This window comes from Salvelinus fontinalis, chromosome 31 (genome assembly GCF_029448725.1).
Source record: "Salvelinus fontinalis isolate EN_2023a chromosome 31, ASM2944872v1, whole genome shotgun sequence".
In the NCBI taxonomy this organism is placed as follows: Eukaryota; Metazoa; Chordata; class Actinopteri; order Salmoniformes; family Salmonidae; genus Salvelinus; species Salvelinus fontinalis.
The window spans coordinates 20587837-20605008 of record NC_074695.1 but is presented as its reverse complement, the minus strand read 5'-3'; the positions used below and the strand labels follow the sequence as shown (position 1 = coordinate 20605008).

The 17172-nt window shown below is 42.5% G+C and overlaps 1 protein-coding gene across 3 annotated transcripts in view; it reads right to left on the bottom strand.

Moving 5' to 3' along the window:
* The window catches only part of LOC129829782 (synaptotagmin-6-like), a 106440-nt gene that overhangs the window by 39544 nt on the left and 49724 nt on the right, over positions 1–17172 (bottom strand). The window contains exon 1 of one of the 3 annotated variants that reach the window (XM_055891697.1): positions 13662–13803. The exons of the other annotated variants lie outside the window; for them this stretch is intronic. The gene's annotated coding sequence lies outside the window, so the exon portion shown is untranslated. Of the gene's footprint in view, positions 1–13661; positions 13804–17172 lie in introns of those variants that run through there. 3 annotated transcript variants of the gene reach the window in all.

The window sequence follows — 17172 nt, the reverse complement described above, 5'->3', positions numbered from 1 at the left end:
CACACAGCAATCCTTCACTCACACAAAATGCTTTATTGACCAAAAAACACTCAGTTCATCTGCAATGAATAATTGCTAGCTACCAGTTACTGTCATATACATTTATAAAGATACAAATATATAAGTGCTTGTATATAGAGGTGGTAGGCAGATGGGTTCTTATTGGCTTTGATTGGGTATGAAAAAATGTGGATGAATATAATTGAAATGGAGATACCTTTTTGTTCCCTATTAGCAGGTTATTAACACATCTTGATTGTTTATTAGAGCTCTCAGCTAAATGGACATTTAATGGAGTTTAAGAACAAACCCCTAAAACCTGCAGGGACATCATCATAGGGTGATGCTGCAAATGACAGCTTGAGGATGCATTAAAGACACGCTTCAGAAATTTGGAGACTACTTAGTATTTTTTTAATCTCCCGCTTAGGCTGGATGTGTCAGTGTGTAGTTCATACATGCATAATCTATCAGAAGAATGACTGTTGATATTCTATATTGATATTCTAGTTTAGGGCACCTGTAACACCCCCTGCTTATGTACATTGGAATGCTTGGAATGTTTTGTCCTGTGAAACGTATTAAACAATGCCCACGTAAGTTTCCACTCCCGTCTCATGTCCTGTCCTTATATTAGGTGTACAAGTAATACAGTGTGTTATACAATATTTACTGTTTTACCTCAATTAGCCACGAAATCCCTAGTTTGAAAGTTACTATTTTTCTGGAAGCTGTGCTACACCATTTCCCCTTCATTTACGCCACGTGGGCCAGCCCCCTAGGAATTCAATTTAAACCAATGAGCTCCAGCCCCGCACCTTTCAGTGACAGCTAGCAAGATACACACACAGCAGACGAGAGAGAGAGCAATGACGTGGTGCACATATCTGCCCAAATGTGGTATAGTACGCAATTTTTGGCAACCACTTTTGGCTTGTGAGCACTACTTTCAGAACTACCGGCTAAAAAAGTATATAAATGTACTGGAGAATCTCTTGAAGAGAGCATGTGGTGCACTAGACTAGTTGAACGGTTCTGAGTTTAGTCTTGCAATGACAAAACATTTCATTCAATGGTTGTGGATGAGGCAATTCAGAGTTAAGTTCATGTCATGGGCTTTCTGCCTTCTCTCTCTTTCTCTTTGGGTTTAACCTCCAACACTGCATACCAGTCCAATCTGGAGTTTAAAATAGGATGAGTAGCCTACCTACTTATTTTGATCAAGAGAGTTTCATGTTGAGTTTAAATGTATTCAACAGCACCAGTCATGGTCAGTTCTTGTTTCTGACATTTTACAGCTTTCATGTGCTTCGGCCTTGACAGCTCACATACTACTTGCTCACTTTTATTCAAGGTCACAAGAGAAGTTCACAGAACTCCTTAAGGGTTTAAAAACTCATAACGGATGTTGAATAAGCCATGCCCAAGCCACTAGTCACTACTCCAATCTGCTGATAAATAATTTTTTATCAGCAGAGTGGCTCAGGCATTGATGTAATCTGACCTTTGGCCTTGGCCATGAAACAGAGCGTCCAGTCAGCATACGGAGATAATGATGATGTATCATCACTATGAGTCTCTGAACCGATGCTTGAAAATGAGAGGCCACAGGGCTCCGAGTCAGATTATGGGTAGTAACGAGCTGGAGGTTTGACAGCTTCAGCGCTGCATCCACACACCAGGTCACAATTCTCCTCTATGTTTCCGTTTTGTCTTAATGAGTTGTTATTGATCCAGTACAATGTAGATGCAGGTCGCCTTAAAGCCCATTCATGTATGATGAGGAGGTAAATCAGAGGATTATGAAATGACTTGACACTATTTCTCTTGGTTGGTCACTTTTTATATGCACAGTGGCTATGTAGAAAATGTATGGTGAAGGAACATTAATTAGATCGTACAATAGCGTCACAGCTTTGTTGAAATCACACAACTGTTCACTGTGTTTTAATCTATGTCAGTCCAATAGGAGGAATTGTCATAATGCGTTTCAGTGCCACTGCAAGAATGCCCCAAAGGTGTTTTCCCTTCAAATAAAATATCCATTCCAGGATGCAACCTGCATAATTGCTGTCCACATACCAACAGCTTTCTCTCATGTAGGCTCAGCCCTAATTTATATATCTGACAACTGGAGTTGCACGGCAAATGGTCCAAGAACAAAGGACAATACCAAAGGACCAGTCAGCCCTTCCCTCTAAGGGGCTAAAATGTACTGCATTTCTGCTATAGTATTCAGAGAACTGACTAAAAACCTGTTTTTGTTTTGTCATTATGGGGTATTGTGTGTAGATTGATGAGGGGAAAAAACTATTTAATCAATGTTAGAATAAGGCTGTAACATAAAAAATGTGGAAAAAGTCAAGGAGTCTTGACTTTTGGAATACTTTGGAATACTTTCCAAATGCACCGTATGCATTATCGCTGTGGTTACTTGTATCTGTATAGGGTGAACTCTGAATTACTATATGCAAAAAGGTTTTATGGTCCTCTCAGGATTTATGTCTTATTTACATTGGTCTCATCCCACACACAAGCCTTTAAATGCTGTGACACCCTGTGGAGATTAGGCCTGGCAGTGTTTAGGTTACTGTAAACTTGATATTGTTTGATTGGGCAATGGTGGTTGGTTTGGGCTGAAAGGTTACACCTTCAGATGTTATAAATGGAATTAAATGCCTTTGTTCTCTCTCTTATCCTACATCCAGTGAATGGAGGATGGTTGTATGATCAATTCTCATTTTCTAGGCTTCTAGTTCTGGCATAGTATGCATCCCTTTGTTCATGCTTTGTTCTGTAAGTTAACCTTAGGATCTATATTCTTTGAATAATGCCTTGTAATGCTTGTTAAGGATGTGTAACTTAAGCTTTATGCCTTGTACAGTATGTGAATCCATTCATTGTACAATGTTAATTAAATATCTTCCTTTGATAAAGACAACTCAGAACAATTCTTGCTAGTCATGGTCAACTCATGCTTGCTTGTATATTTAGTAATGGCGCCGGAGGGTAGGGCTGCCATCTTATCGGCTCTCAACCAATCATGCTATGTTGTTTGTTTTTTCGCGTTGTTCGTAACTTGTTTTGTGTATAATGTTGCTGCTACCGTCTCTTATGACCGAAAAGAGATTATAGACATCAGAACTGGGATTATTCAACTCAAATTGTAAGAGGAGTTATTCTTCAATTAGTCGGATGCAAGTGATATATTACAAACACCCAACCAGGCCCAGATCCCCGTGATATCACTGGAGAAGGTAACAGATATTTTGAGGCAAAAGATCAGGGTGCCGTGCGAGGATCAGGCGACGAGTGGCTAATCTGCTCTTGCCTTCCGTTCTGCTAACTAATGTTCAATCGCTGGAAAATAAATGGGAGGAACTGACATCACGTATATCCTATTAATAACGGGACATTAAAAACTGTAATATCTTATGTTTCACCAAGTCGTGGCTGAATGACGACATGAAGAACATTCAGCTGGCGGGTTATACACTCTATCGGCAGAATAGAACAGCAGCCTTGGGTAAGACGCGGGGAGGGGGCCCAGCAGGGCAGGGACCCACAAGGGGCGGGAACCCAGCTGGTGCACGATATCTAAGGAAGTCTCAAGGTTTTCCTCGCCTGAGGTAGTGTATCTCATGATAAGATGTAGACCACACTATCTACCTAGAGAGTTTCCATCTGTATTTTTCGTAGCTGTCTACATTCCACCGCAGAGCGAGGTTGGCACTAAAACCACACTAAATGAGCTGTATTCCGCCATAAGAAAACAAGAAAACACTCATCCAGAGGAGGCGCTCCTAGTGGCTGGTGACTTTAATGCAGGGAAACTTAAATTAATTTTACTGAATTTCTATCAGCATGTTAAATGTGCAACCAGAGGGAAATACATTCTAGACCACCTTTACTCCACACACAGAGACGCGTACAAAGTTCTCCCTCGCCCTCCATTTGGCAAATCTGACCATAACTCTATCCTCCTGATTCCTGCTTACAAGCAAAAATGAATGCAGGAAGCATCAGTGACTCAGTCTATAAAAAAGTGGTCAGATGAAGCAGATGCTAAACTACAGGACTGTTTTGCACAGACTGGAATATGTTCCGGGATTCCTCCGATGGCATTGAGGAGCACACCACATCAGTCACTGGCTTTATCAATAAGTGCATCGAGGACTTTGTCCCCACAGTGACTGTACGTACATACCCCAACCAGAAGCCATGGATTACAGTCAACATTCGCACTGAGCTAAAGGGTAGAGCTGCCGCTTTCAAGGAGCGGGACTCTAACCCGGAAGCTTATAAGAAATCCCGCTACGCCCTCCAACGAACCATCAAACAGGCAAAGTGTCAATACAGTAATAAGACTGAATCCTACTACACTGGCTCTGACGCTCGTCGGATGTGGCAGGGCTTGAAAACTATTACAGACTACAAAGGGAAGCACAGCCGAGAGCTGCCCAGTGACACGAGCCTACCAGACAAGCTAAATAACTTCTATGCTCGCTTCGAGTTAAGTAACACTGAAACATGTATGAGAGCATCAGCTGTTCCAGATGACTGTGTGATCACGCTCTCCGCAGCCGACGTAAGACCTTTAAACAGGTCAACATTCACAAGGCCGCTGGGCCAGACGGATTACCAGGAATGTGTGTACTCTGAGAATGCGCTGACCAACTGGCAAGTGTCTTCACTGACATTTTCAACCTCTCCTTGTTTGAGTCTGTAATACCAACATGTTTCAAGCAGACCACCATAGTCCCTGTGCCCAAGAACACTAATGTATCCTGCCTAAATTACTACCAACCTGTAGCACTCACGTCTGTACCCATGAAATGCATTTTACTGGCTGGTCATGGCTCACATCAACACCATTATCCCAGAAACCCTAGACCCACTCCAATTTGCTTACCGCACCAACAGATCCACAGATGATGCAATCTCTACTGCACTCGACACTGCCCTTTCCCACCTGGACAAAAGAAACACCTATGTGAGAATGCTATTCATTGACTACAGCTCAGCGTTCAACACCATAGTGCCCTCAAAGCTCATCATTAAGCTAAGGTCCCTGGGACTAAACCCCTCCCTCTGCAACTTGATCCTAGACTTCCTGACGGGCCGCCCCCCAGGTGGTAAGGGTAGGTAACAACACATCTACCACGCTGATACTCAACACGGGTCCCCCTCAAGAGTGCATGCTCAGTCGCCTCCTGTACTCCCTGTTCACTTATGACTGCACAGCCAGGCACAACTCCAACACCATCATTAAGTTAGCTGATGACACAACAGTTGTAGGCCTGATCACCGAAAATGATGAGACAGCCTATAGGAAGAAGGTCAGAGACCTGACGGTGTGGTGCAAGGACAATAACCTCTCCCTCAACGTGATCAAGACTAAGGAGATGACTGTGGACTACAGGAAAAGGAGAACCGAGCACGCCCCCATTCTCATCGACGGGGCTGTCGTGGAGCAGGTTGAGAGCTTCAAGTTCCTTGGTGTCCACATCACCAACAAACTAACATGGTCCAAGCACACCAAGACAGTCTTGAAGAGGGAACGACAAAACCTATTCCCCCCCAAGAGACTGAAAAGATTTGTTATGGGTCCTCAGATCCTCAAAAGGTTGTACAGCTGCACCATCTAGAGCATCCTGATGGGTTGCATCACTGCCTGTAATGGCAACTGCTCGGCCTCTGACCACAAGGCACTACAGGGGGTAGTTCGTACGGCCCAGTACATCACCGGGGCCAAGCTTCCCGCCATCCAGGACCTCTATACCAGACGGTGTCAGAGGAAGGCCCTAAAAATTGTCAAAGACTCCAGCCACCCTAGTCATAGACTGTTCTCTCTGCTACTGCATGGCAAGCGGTACCAGAGCGCCAAGTCTAGGTCCAAGAGGCTTCTAAACAGCTACTACCCCCAAGCCATAAGCTTGAACAGCTAATCAAATGGCTTCCCAGACTATTTGCACCCCCCGCTGGTGCTACTCTCTGTCATTATCTATGCATAGCCACTTTAACAACCCTACCTGCATGTACATCATTCCCTAAATTACCTCGACACCGGTGCCCCCGCACATTGACACATTGACTCTGTACCGGTACCCCCTGTATATAGCCCCACTAATGTGATTTACTGCTGCTCTTTAATTATTTGTTTTTCTTATCTCTTACTTTTATTGGGGGTATTTTCTTGAAACTGCATTGTTGGTTAAGTGTCTGTAAGTAAGCATTTCACTGTAAGGGTTACACCTGTTGTAGTCGGCGCATGTTACAAATAAAATTTGATTTGATTTGATATGATATTTGAATTATCTTTATAGAGTCATATAAACATTTTAATAGGCTAATCGCTAAGTCTTATTACGAGTCGCATGTGAGGTATTTATAACATCCTATATACTGTATTTGCACGTCAATTATTACTGTCCACTACACTCACACTTGATCTCTGAACAAGAGATCGGAAATAGGAAGACGATTCTAGATTTAATTTTTGATTGGAGATGTTTATTGTGAGTCTGGAAGGAGAGTTTACAGTCTAACCAGACACGTAGGTATTTGTAGTTGTCCACATATTCTAAGTCAGAACCGTCCAGAGTAGTGATGCTGGACGGGCGGGCAGGTGCGGGCAGCGATCGGTTGAAGAGCATGCATTTAGTTTTACTTGCATTTAAGAGCAGTTGGAGGCCACGGAAGGAGAGTTGTATGGCATTGAAGCTCATCTGGAGGTTAGTTAACACAGTGTCCAAAGAAGAGCCAGAGGTATACAGAATGGTGTCGTCTGTGTAGAGGTGGATCAGAGACTCACCAGCAGCAAGAGCGACATCATTGATGTATACAGAGAAAAGATTGTGGATACATTGTGGATACACCATGCCTTATAAAGGACGAGAACACTATTCCTCTTTCACAGACGGTCAGGTTATTGATCCTATGAGCCAAACACCTGTCAAATACTAAAACATTCTGTATTGTATGTTTGCGTCCAAGAGGCCAATGGAAACTGTGGAAAACCTTACCACAAGCATCTCACACATCCCTCCCTCTCTTCCTTCCTGTGTGTTTTATGCCCTTTATCTCTCCATTGTGCATCCCTTTTCACACAATGAGCTGCCTCACTGTTTTTTTTACAGGCAACACATAGAGTGACATTTTGACAAGAAGTCTTAAATCGATTTCTGGTATGGCTACGGTGAGGTAGTCAGTCAGGTGAAGGTGAAGGTGATCCGTTTGGTATTCCGTTTCTTTACCAAAAATATGCCTCTTAAAATGAAAATAACTTGACTCTAAAGTCAATAAATGACTGAAAAGTAATGTCGGCAACTGCATGTTATGGCAAATACTAAATCTAGAAATAGAGACAAACAAACACAGCAAAACAAAGTGACCATGGACCAAGTAGCTGATGACTCGGCTAAAGTGAGTTTAGAGACACTACTAACAGAATGGCTATGTATAGACTGAACAGACAACGCAGGACAGATTGGGCATTAAATAAGGTAGGCGTTAATGTCTTCACTCACACGCCTATTAACAAGACAATCACAGCACCACTCAGGCCAACTGTCTAAATGAATAACACTGTAATGGCTATTGGATATGTAGCCTAAATGACAACCCATCCATTGGTAGGCCATAGTCATGATCTATTTGTTTACGCAACAAACTGACAAGTGAACAAGACAACATGATTGCTATGATCTGGACAATTATTTTGAATGCCCCCCAGCCGATAGGCTATAAAGGCCTGAGTGGGTGGGAAGAATTTAAGTGACCCATATATAAAAAAGAGATCAAATGTCATACAGCGTAAGATGCTGAATTTGTAAGCACACTGTCATTACGCTACCGCCACCAAGGGGCACTCTGTTCACAACGTTGACATCAGCAAACCGCTCGCCTACACGAAGCCATACACATGGTCTGCGGTTATGAGGCTGGTTAGACGTACTGCCAAATTATCTAAAACAACATTGGAGGCGACTTATGATAGAGAATTGAACATTAAATTATGTGGGCAACAGCTCTGGTGGACATTCCTGCAATCAGCATGCCAATTGCACGCTCCCTCAAAAGTTGAGACATCTGTGGCGTTGTGTTGTGTGACAAAACTGCACATTTTAGAGTGGCCTTGTATTGTCCCCAGCACAAGGTGCCCCTGTGTAATGACCATCTCAGTGTAAGAGGTGTCACTGCAGACCCTGGTTCAAATCCAGGCTGCGTCACATCCGGCCGTGATTGGGAGTCCCATTGGGCGGCGCACAATTGGCCCAGCGTTGTCCGGGTTTGGCCGGAGTAGACGTCATTGTAAATAAGAATTTGTTCTTTACTGACTTGCCTAGTTAAATAAAGGTTTGATTTATTGTGTAGCCAGCTAAAATAATTAAGGCATTTTCTTATTTTAAAAAGAATAACGACAACATCTGTTTTTTTTTTAAAGAAACTCATGTCAGCAATAGAATTAAAAAGGTAAGGGTGAGCTTGAGATGGGTACTCCACTTAGATCAAACAGGGTACATACAGAATAAGATATCTTCAGAAAATCTCAGTCGATTTTTCTATAATCCATCATACCAGGAACTTGAACGTTCACAAAGTGGTAATATCATTGGATGCCGAAAAAGCGTTGTATAGGGTGGAATTGGCATATTTGGTGTCCATCTTAAACAAAAATTGGTTTTGGTCTGGTATTTATTTCCTGAATGGAGCTATTGTATAAATCCCTCAAAGCAGATGTAAGAGCAAATGGACAAATCTCTGATCCAAACATCCCTTTCCTGCAGTCAATGACCAAAAGCACCCTCTTTGTCCTCATGGGTGGAATGTTATTCATATTTGTCAAAATGTCCAAATAAAAAATAAAAACAAAAATCCGGTGTTTCTTTGTTAAACTGTTTTGTTATATTTCAGTCTTCGTTGATGTACATAAAGTTTAATATTGGGATTCAAACTCAAAATTGAATACAATTCAACTCTATATCTGACATGGTACAGGTGTCTTCTTTTTTTAAAGCCCATAACCATGTGTGTTAGGTGTATACTATTGTTTCAAAGTAGATTTGTTTAAGACTACCAAGAATCATTCTATGTGACCCTGATTTAGGTTAAGTTATCAAGAGGAACAAGACAGGGGGGGCCCTCTTTCCAGTTATTTATTTGCTTTAGCCACGTAACCCCAAGCATCAATAATCAGAACCCACGGCTCAATCCAGGGAAAGCAGCTACTCTTCCTGGGGTTCAGCAAAATTAGGGCAGTTTATACAATTTAAAAAACATTACAATACATTCACACATTTCACAACACACTGTGTGCCCTCAGTGCCTTACTCCACCACTACCACATACCTACAGTACTCAATCCATGTGTATGTATAGTGCGTATGTTATCGTGTGTATGTTATCGTGTGTGTGTGTGTGTGTGTGTGTGTGTGTGTGTGTGTGTGTGTGTGTGTGTGTGTGTGTGTGTGTGTGTGTGTGTGTGTGTGTGTGTGTGTGTGTGTGTGTGTGTGTGTGTGTGTGTGTGTGTGTGTGCATGTGTCTGTGTTGCTTCACAGTCCCTGCTGTTCCATAAGGTGTTTTTTTATCTGTTTTTTAAATCTAATTTTACTCCTTGCGTCAGTTACTTGATGTGGAATACAGTTCCATGTAGTCATGGCTCTATGTAGTACTGTGTGCCTCCCATAGTCTGTTTTAGACTTGGAGACTGTGAAGAGACCTCTTGTGGCATGTCTTGTGGGGCATGCATGGGTGTCTGAGCTGTGTGTCAGTAGTTTAGACAGACAGCTCGGTACTCTCAACATGTCAATACCTCTCATAAATAAAAGTAGTGATGAAGTCAATCTCTCCTCCACTTTCAGCCAGGAGAAATTGACATGCATATTATTATTATTAGCTCTTTGTGTACATCCAAGAGCCAGCTGTGCTGCCCTGTTCTGAGCCAAACGCAATTTTCCTAAATCCTTTTTTGTGGCACCTGACCACACGACTGAACAGTAGTCAAGGTGCGACAAAACTAGGGACTATAGGACCTGCCTTGTTGATAGTGTTGTTAAGAAGGCAGAGCATCGCTTTATTACAGACAGACTTCTCTCCAACTTAGCTACTACTGCATCAATATGTTTTGACCATGACCGTTTTCAATCTAGCGTTACTCCAAGCAGTTTAGTCATCTCAACTTGCTCATTTTCCACATTATTTATTACAAGATTTAGTTCAGGTTTATGGTTTAGTGAGTGTTTTGTTCCAAATACACTGCTTTTAGCTTTAGAAATATTTAGGGCTAACTTCTCCTTGCCATCCACTCTGAAACTAACTGCAGCTCTTTGTTGAGTACTGCAGTCATTTCAGTCGCTGTAGTAGCTGACGTGTATAGTGTTGAGTCATCCGCATACGTAGACACTCTGGCTTTACTCAAAGTCAGTGGCATGTCGTTAGTAAAAATTGAAAAAAGCAAGGGGCCTTAACAGCTACCCTGGGGAATTCCTGATTCTAACTGGATTATATTTGAGAGGCTTCCATTACACACAAGTAACTCCCTGGACAACTTGTTAGAATACATGAATATCATGGACTCCATCAAATATCAGCAGATATTACATCGAAACCTGACTGTATTTGACTACATCATATGAAAATGTATTACTGGGCCGCACAACTGCGTTCACTTAAACAATGGACAGCAGACTATCATTGTGCTTGGAGTAGTATTGAAGCCATAAATATAAATACCCTATGTTTTAAAATATATTCACTACTTTGGGTCCAAGGCTTTAAATAAATAAACATCCAATCCAATGATTTTCAATTAAATTCGTATTTGGGAAAATGTACATAAATTCATGAAATGGAATAAACCCATATTGTTAGGTCCCCCTATATGAAACAACCCGACATTACCTCCAGCATTTAATGACAATACCTTCAAGTCCTGGTTCCAAAGTTGGCATCATTCATTTTTAGCATATGTATTATAAGGGCTCCCTACTGTCATTCAATCAATCACAAGAAAAATGTATCTTATTCAAGACCAATTTCTTTAAATTATTACAACTAAGAAATGGTATTCAATCACTTCAACAGAATCTGGATGAACCAAAAGCATCTAGCATTGAAAAAATGCTGAAAAACGCTGCAACGCCAAAGAAGTTGATTGCCAAGTTATATCTAGGATCGATTATATCTCTACCTCTATCTCTAGCTCAGAACCTATAAGGAAAAAATGGGAAATGGATCTAAAAGAAGAAATTGATGAGACCTATTGGTCACAGATATGTGAAAATGTTCATATTTGCTCCTACAACCTTAGACATAAATTACTGTAATTCAAGATAATCCATAGGATTTACTAAACTCCTGCCAGAATGCATTTAAAGCACCCAGAAAAGTCACATCTCTGTTGGAGATGCAGAAAACAAAAAGGAACCCTATTACATGTGCTGTGGTCCTGTGACAGACTGACACCATTTTGGGATAATGTCTGTACTAACATGTCATTGTGTCTAACACTTTATATCCATCCATATCCACGATTATGTCTAATGGGAAATATAAATATTGGTGACCAATATCAAACAAAGTTATGGTGTAGGTGTAATTGCTGCAAAAAAAATTATAGCTTTCAACTGGAATGCATCATACTCACTGTCAGTAATGAACTGGAGGGCTGGACTATGTAGTTACATTCCATTAGATTCAGTGTTTAATACAATTAAGCAAAATAAAATACATATTTGATCAAATCTGGAAACCTTACATTGACCATCTTGAGATGTGTGACATTTCCCTACAGACAGAATCGTGTTTGAACTTGATATGTGTATTTGATACGTTCAAGGACAGGTGTGGGCATGTTGTGGTGTGTATCGGGTGTAGTGGTTGTGTTGTTTTTGTGTGATGTTGTTTCTGTTTGTTCATGTTTATATATTTTTAAAGAAGTGAACAAACTAGTCATTAAACATGCTACATGAAGAAAATCGTACATCCATTCCCTGTTTTCTCCTTTAGGAGTGAGAGAGAGAGTGAGAAACAGAGAAACAGAGAGACAGAGAGACAGAGAGACAGAGAGAGAGAAGAGACCCCTGAGGTCATCCTAATCAACCTCAATCATGTCACGGCTGCTGCCTGCCTGCACACACGCCGCCCGCCTCCTGCTTGCCTCGTAGGGTCTAGTCTTTGGCAGAAAACTGATAAGGCTGGAAAGGATTTGTTCAGTTTAGGCTCCCTCCTACTGCTGTATACTGCTGGGGACAGAGTGACAGACAGCCTGGAACAGCACCATAGGAACAGGTGAAGGGATGCAGGGGATCCAGAGATAGAACAGCATAATCTCTATGGGGGGACCAACATCTACCACAGAGATGCATTCAATCACCATCACTCATCACTGAATGCTCAGCCAGCCACAAACAATGTAAAGTGATATGATGTTGGCTGAAAAATTATTTATGAACCCAATCCACTGCAACATCAGATCCTCTGCCAATACCAATACAGTTTATGTAAGTTTTCAGTTTTGAATACCGTACTCCTATAACTACTACTGTATATCCTAATGCACATTGAACTATTGAATGATTTTCTGTCTGATTCGTGTTGTACAGTACAGATGAAAGAAAACAAATGATTCCCTGGTGTGTCTCACATTAGCTTGGCAGCAGACAGGGAGCGTTAATCAAAGTGACAGACAGAGCCGTGATCCATCCACAAAGGATTGATGATGAAACCCATGTGAGCTGTCCACAGAGAACATGAGGTAACTACCTACCTGATGGGACTGGGAGATAACGCTCTGGAGACACCTGGGACTCACCTGACTCTGACTTTCATGCTACGCAGCTAAATGTGTACCCCTGATACCATATTATTGTACAGGACTTTTGACTGGTACTGTACAGTATATACAAGAGGCATAAAACAAAGTCAAGATTTTGACAAATTGACTAGAGCTGAAAAGATTCACACTGCAATTGACTGAGGCAGAAGTAGGAAAAAAGATGCGGCCAAAAAGTGTGGCAACAGAAAATCATTCTTATCAAATATTTACACAGTGATTCATAAATGATACAGAAGAGTATGTGTAATCCAGCAACAGACACTATTAGAAAGAGGAACTCAGACACTGATTTGACACTGGTGAGATAGAAATAGTGGCAAAACATAATCAACACTTGAGCAGAGAGGAGTCTGTCACTGCTTAAAAAGATCAGAGGATCATCCCCACTTTGATGACGCACACACACACACACACGCACACACAAGCACACACAAGCACACGCACACGCACACATGCACGTAGTTACGCACACACACACGCTCACACACCACCACAACACACACATGCACACATGCGTGCACACACACACGCACATAGCCAAACGCATACACAATTTAATTATGCAACAATAATGAACTTGAACCATTCAGCAAACAAAAGCCAGATTTGTGCCATCCGTCTGCCTGCCTCTGAGACCAAAGCATCACACAAACAAGACAAGGCTCTCTCTCTTCTCATCCCCCACAAACTAACAACCTGTTTCCCACACAGCCACATCATGAGAGAAAATAACCTGGAGAAATCAATGATCAAAGGAAAGAAAGAGCTCAAAGCAACAGATTTTCACCAACTGATCCAATATAAAGTGACAGCTTGTACTCACCGGTGACTGGCTCTCTCACTATGTTTCCCTGTTCCCTCTCTCTCTCGCTCTCTCTCTCTCTTTCTTTCTTTCTCTCTCTTTCTCTCTCTCTTTCTTTATCTTTCTCTCTCTCTTTCTTTCTTTCACTCTCTCTCTCTCTTCTTCACTTAGTCCCTCTCTCTAACTCTTACTCTCGATCCTCTCCCTCGCTAGCTCTTAGACAGAATGAGCTTCCACTGCACTCAGGAACTCTGTTTCTATGGCACTGCGAGGCGAGAGCAAGCCAGCCAGCAGGATACTGTACTGTAGCAAATGTTTAGGGGCAGATACGTCCTCACTCAGTTCCAGAGCAGTTACAACTGCTTCACAAATAGCCTCTCCGCTAATCCCTGTTGTGGTGAAACACCCCCAAACCACTTCACTTTGCTATCACATACAGATGTAGGATCTTAATTTGATCACCCTGTGATGCAGGAAATGTAATACTTGTAGTGTGTTTGAGGTTTAAAAATGCTTCTGAAGTTTGTAATTTTCACTTTGAAATTGCAGGCTTGATGTAACAACCCATACAAAAATATCCATTAATATAATCCGCATAATAATTCACATTTCCTGTTGCTGCAGGATTATTTTCCTGCTGTAGCAAACTGGCTCAAATTAAGATCTACACCTGTAGTAGTGTGTATGTAAGTGGAGACTAGATGTGGATGTGCATGCAGCGGGGGACAGAGAGGGAGAAAACATAACATAATATACACTCTGTAAATACTGTAATACTGTAAATACTGTAAATACTATAATACTGTAATAATGTAATACTGTAATACTTTAATACTGTACTACGTTTTACTGTAAATACCGTAATACTGTATATACTGTAAATACTGTAAGTACTCTGTATGTTCTGCACAGAAAATATGCACAACAAAAGAGAGAGGAAGACATGCATAAGTTTAGAAGGCATGAATATTAATAAAGCAGACGTTCCTCCTCATTAATATATATTTTTTAAAGGTGAATAGATGCCCAGTTAACAGATCCACCAAAGGTTTGTTTTATTTTCAGATTGAGATTAAGCAAATGTGTTAGACGGAAGATAACATGTATTATTTATGATGCTGCGAATACAAAACTATGGCTTTGTTTCCCTAGAGTGTTCTAAAATCTAGATGATCCACTGCAAGGAACACAATCAAAATGCATACAACATTGATGTAATATGCTTGGGAGAAATTGTGCCTCAGTCTGCAGCTATAGCTATGTCTGAGGTCAGGCGATATTGCAGCACAATCTAGCATAGACAGAGAGAGTGAGAGAGAGAGAGAGAGAGAGAGAGAGAGAGAGAGAGAGAGAGAGAGAGAGAGAAAAAGAAAGAGAGATAGCAATACCTCCTAGCCTCCCCCTCTCTGTCTAGATTAGCATCAGTTTATATCCTCATCTGCCTTCAGCAGCCTAGATGCAGTCATCTCTGTACACAGAGAAGCACCCTGACCAGCCAACAGCCTAGATGCAGTCATCTCTGTACACAGAGAAGCACCCTGACTAGTCTAGATGCAGTCCTCTCTGCATGCAGAGAAACACCCTGAACAGCCAACAGTCTAGATACAGTCCTCTCTGCAAGCAGAGAAGCACCCTGACCAGCCAACAGCCTAGATGCAGTCCTCTCTGCACACAGAGAAGCACCCTGACTAGTCCAGATGCAGTCCTCTCTGCACACAGAGAAGCACCCTGACCAGCCAACAGCCTAGATGCAGTCCTCTCTGCACACAGAGAAGCACCCTGACTAGTCCAGATGCAGTCCTCTCTGCACACAGAGAAGCACCCTGACCAGCCAACAGCCTAGATGCAGTCATCTCTGCATACAGAGAAGCACCCTGACTAGTCTAGATGCAGTCCTCTCTGCAAGCAGAGAAACACCCTGAACAGCCAACAGTCTAGATGCAGTCCTCTCTGCAAGCAGAGAAACACCCTGAACAGCCAACAGTCTAGATGCAGTCCTCTCTGCACACAGAGAAGCACCCTGACTAGTCCAGATGCAGTCCTCTCTGCACACAGAGAAGCACCCTGACCAGCCAACAGCCTAGATGCAGTCCTCTCTGCACACAGAGAAGCACCCTGACCAGCCAACAGCCTAGATTCAGTCCTCTCTGCACACAGAGAAGCACCCTGACCAGCCAACAGCCTAAATTCAGTCCTCTCTGCACACAGAGAAACAACCTGACCAGCCAACAGCCTAGATGCAGTCCTCTCTGCACACAGAGAAGCACCCTGACCAGCCAACAGCCTAGATTCAGTCCTCTCTGCACACAGAGAAACAACCTGACCAGCCAACAGCCTAGATGCAGTCCTCTCTGCACACAGAGAAGCACACTGACTAGTCCAGATGCAGTCCTCTCTGCACACAGAGAAGCACCCTGACCAGCCAACAGCCTAGATGCAGTCCTCTCTGCACACAGAGAAGCACCCTGACCAGCCAACAGCCTAGATTCAGTCCTCTCTGCACACAGAGAAGCACCCTGACCAGCCAACAGCCTAGATTCAGTCCTCTCTGCACACAGAGAAACAACCTGACCAGCCAACAGCCTAGATGCAGTCCTCTCTGCACACAGAGAAGCACCCTGACCAGCCAACAGCCTAGATTCAGTCCTCTCTGCACACAGAGAAACACCCTGACTAGTCCAGATGCAGTCCTCTCTGCACACAGAGAAGCACCCTGACCAGCCAACAGCCTAGATGCAGTCCTCTCTGCACACAGAGAAGCACCCTGACTAGTCCAGATGCAGTCCTCTCTGCACACAGAGAAGCACCCTGACCAGCCAACAGTCTAGATGCAGTCCTCTCTGCACACAGAGAAACAACCTGACCAGCCAACAGCCTAGATGCAGTCCTCTCTGCACACAGAGAAGCACCCTGACTAGTCCAGATGCAGTCCTCTCTGCACACAGAGAAGCACCCTGACCAGCCAACAGCCTAGATTCAGTCCTCTCTGCACACAGAGAAGCACCCTGACCAGCCATCAGCCTAGATGCAGTCCTCTCTGCACCCAGAGAAGCAACCTGACCAGCCAACAGTCACAGTGAAGACGGCTTGAAATCAATGAAATACCCAACTACATACCGAAGACGTGTAAAGGTTAATCTGATTTAAAGATTTATCATGTTGATATGCAAAATGATACAGTTGGCAGGTGCTCAATGGGAGTCTGAAATATACATGTACAGTGCCTTCAGAAAATATTCCTACCTCTTGACTTTTTCCACATTTTGTTGTGTTACAGCCTGAATTCAAAATGGATGAAATACATATTTTTCTGACGTATCTACACAGAATACCCCAGATCGACAAAGTGAAAACATGTTTCAGACATTTTTGCATATGTAGTGAAAATGAAATACAGAAATATCACATTTACGTAAGTGTTCACACCCCTGAGTCAATACTTTTTAGAAGCACCATTGACAGCAATTACAGCTTTGAGTATTTCCTGGTAAGTATCGAAGAACTTTCCACACCGGGAACGTGCAACATTTGC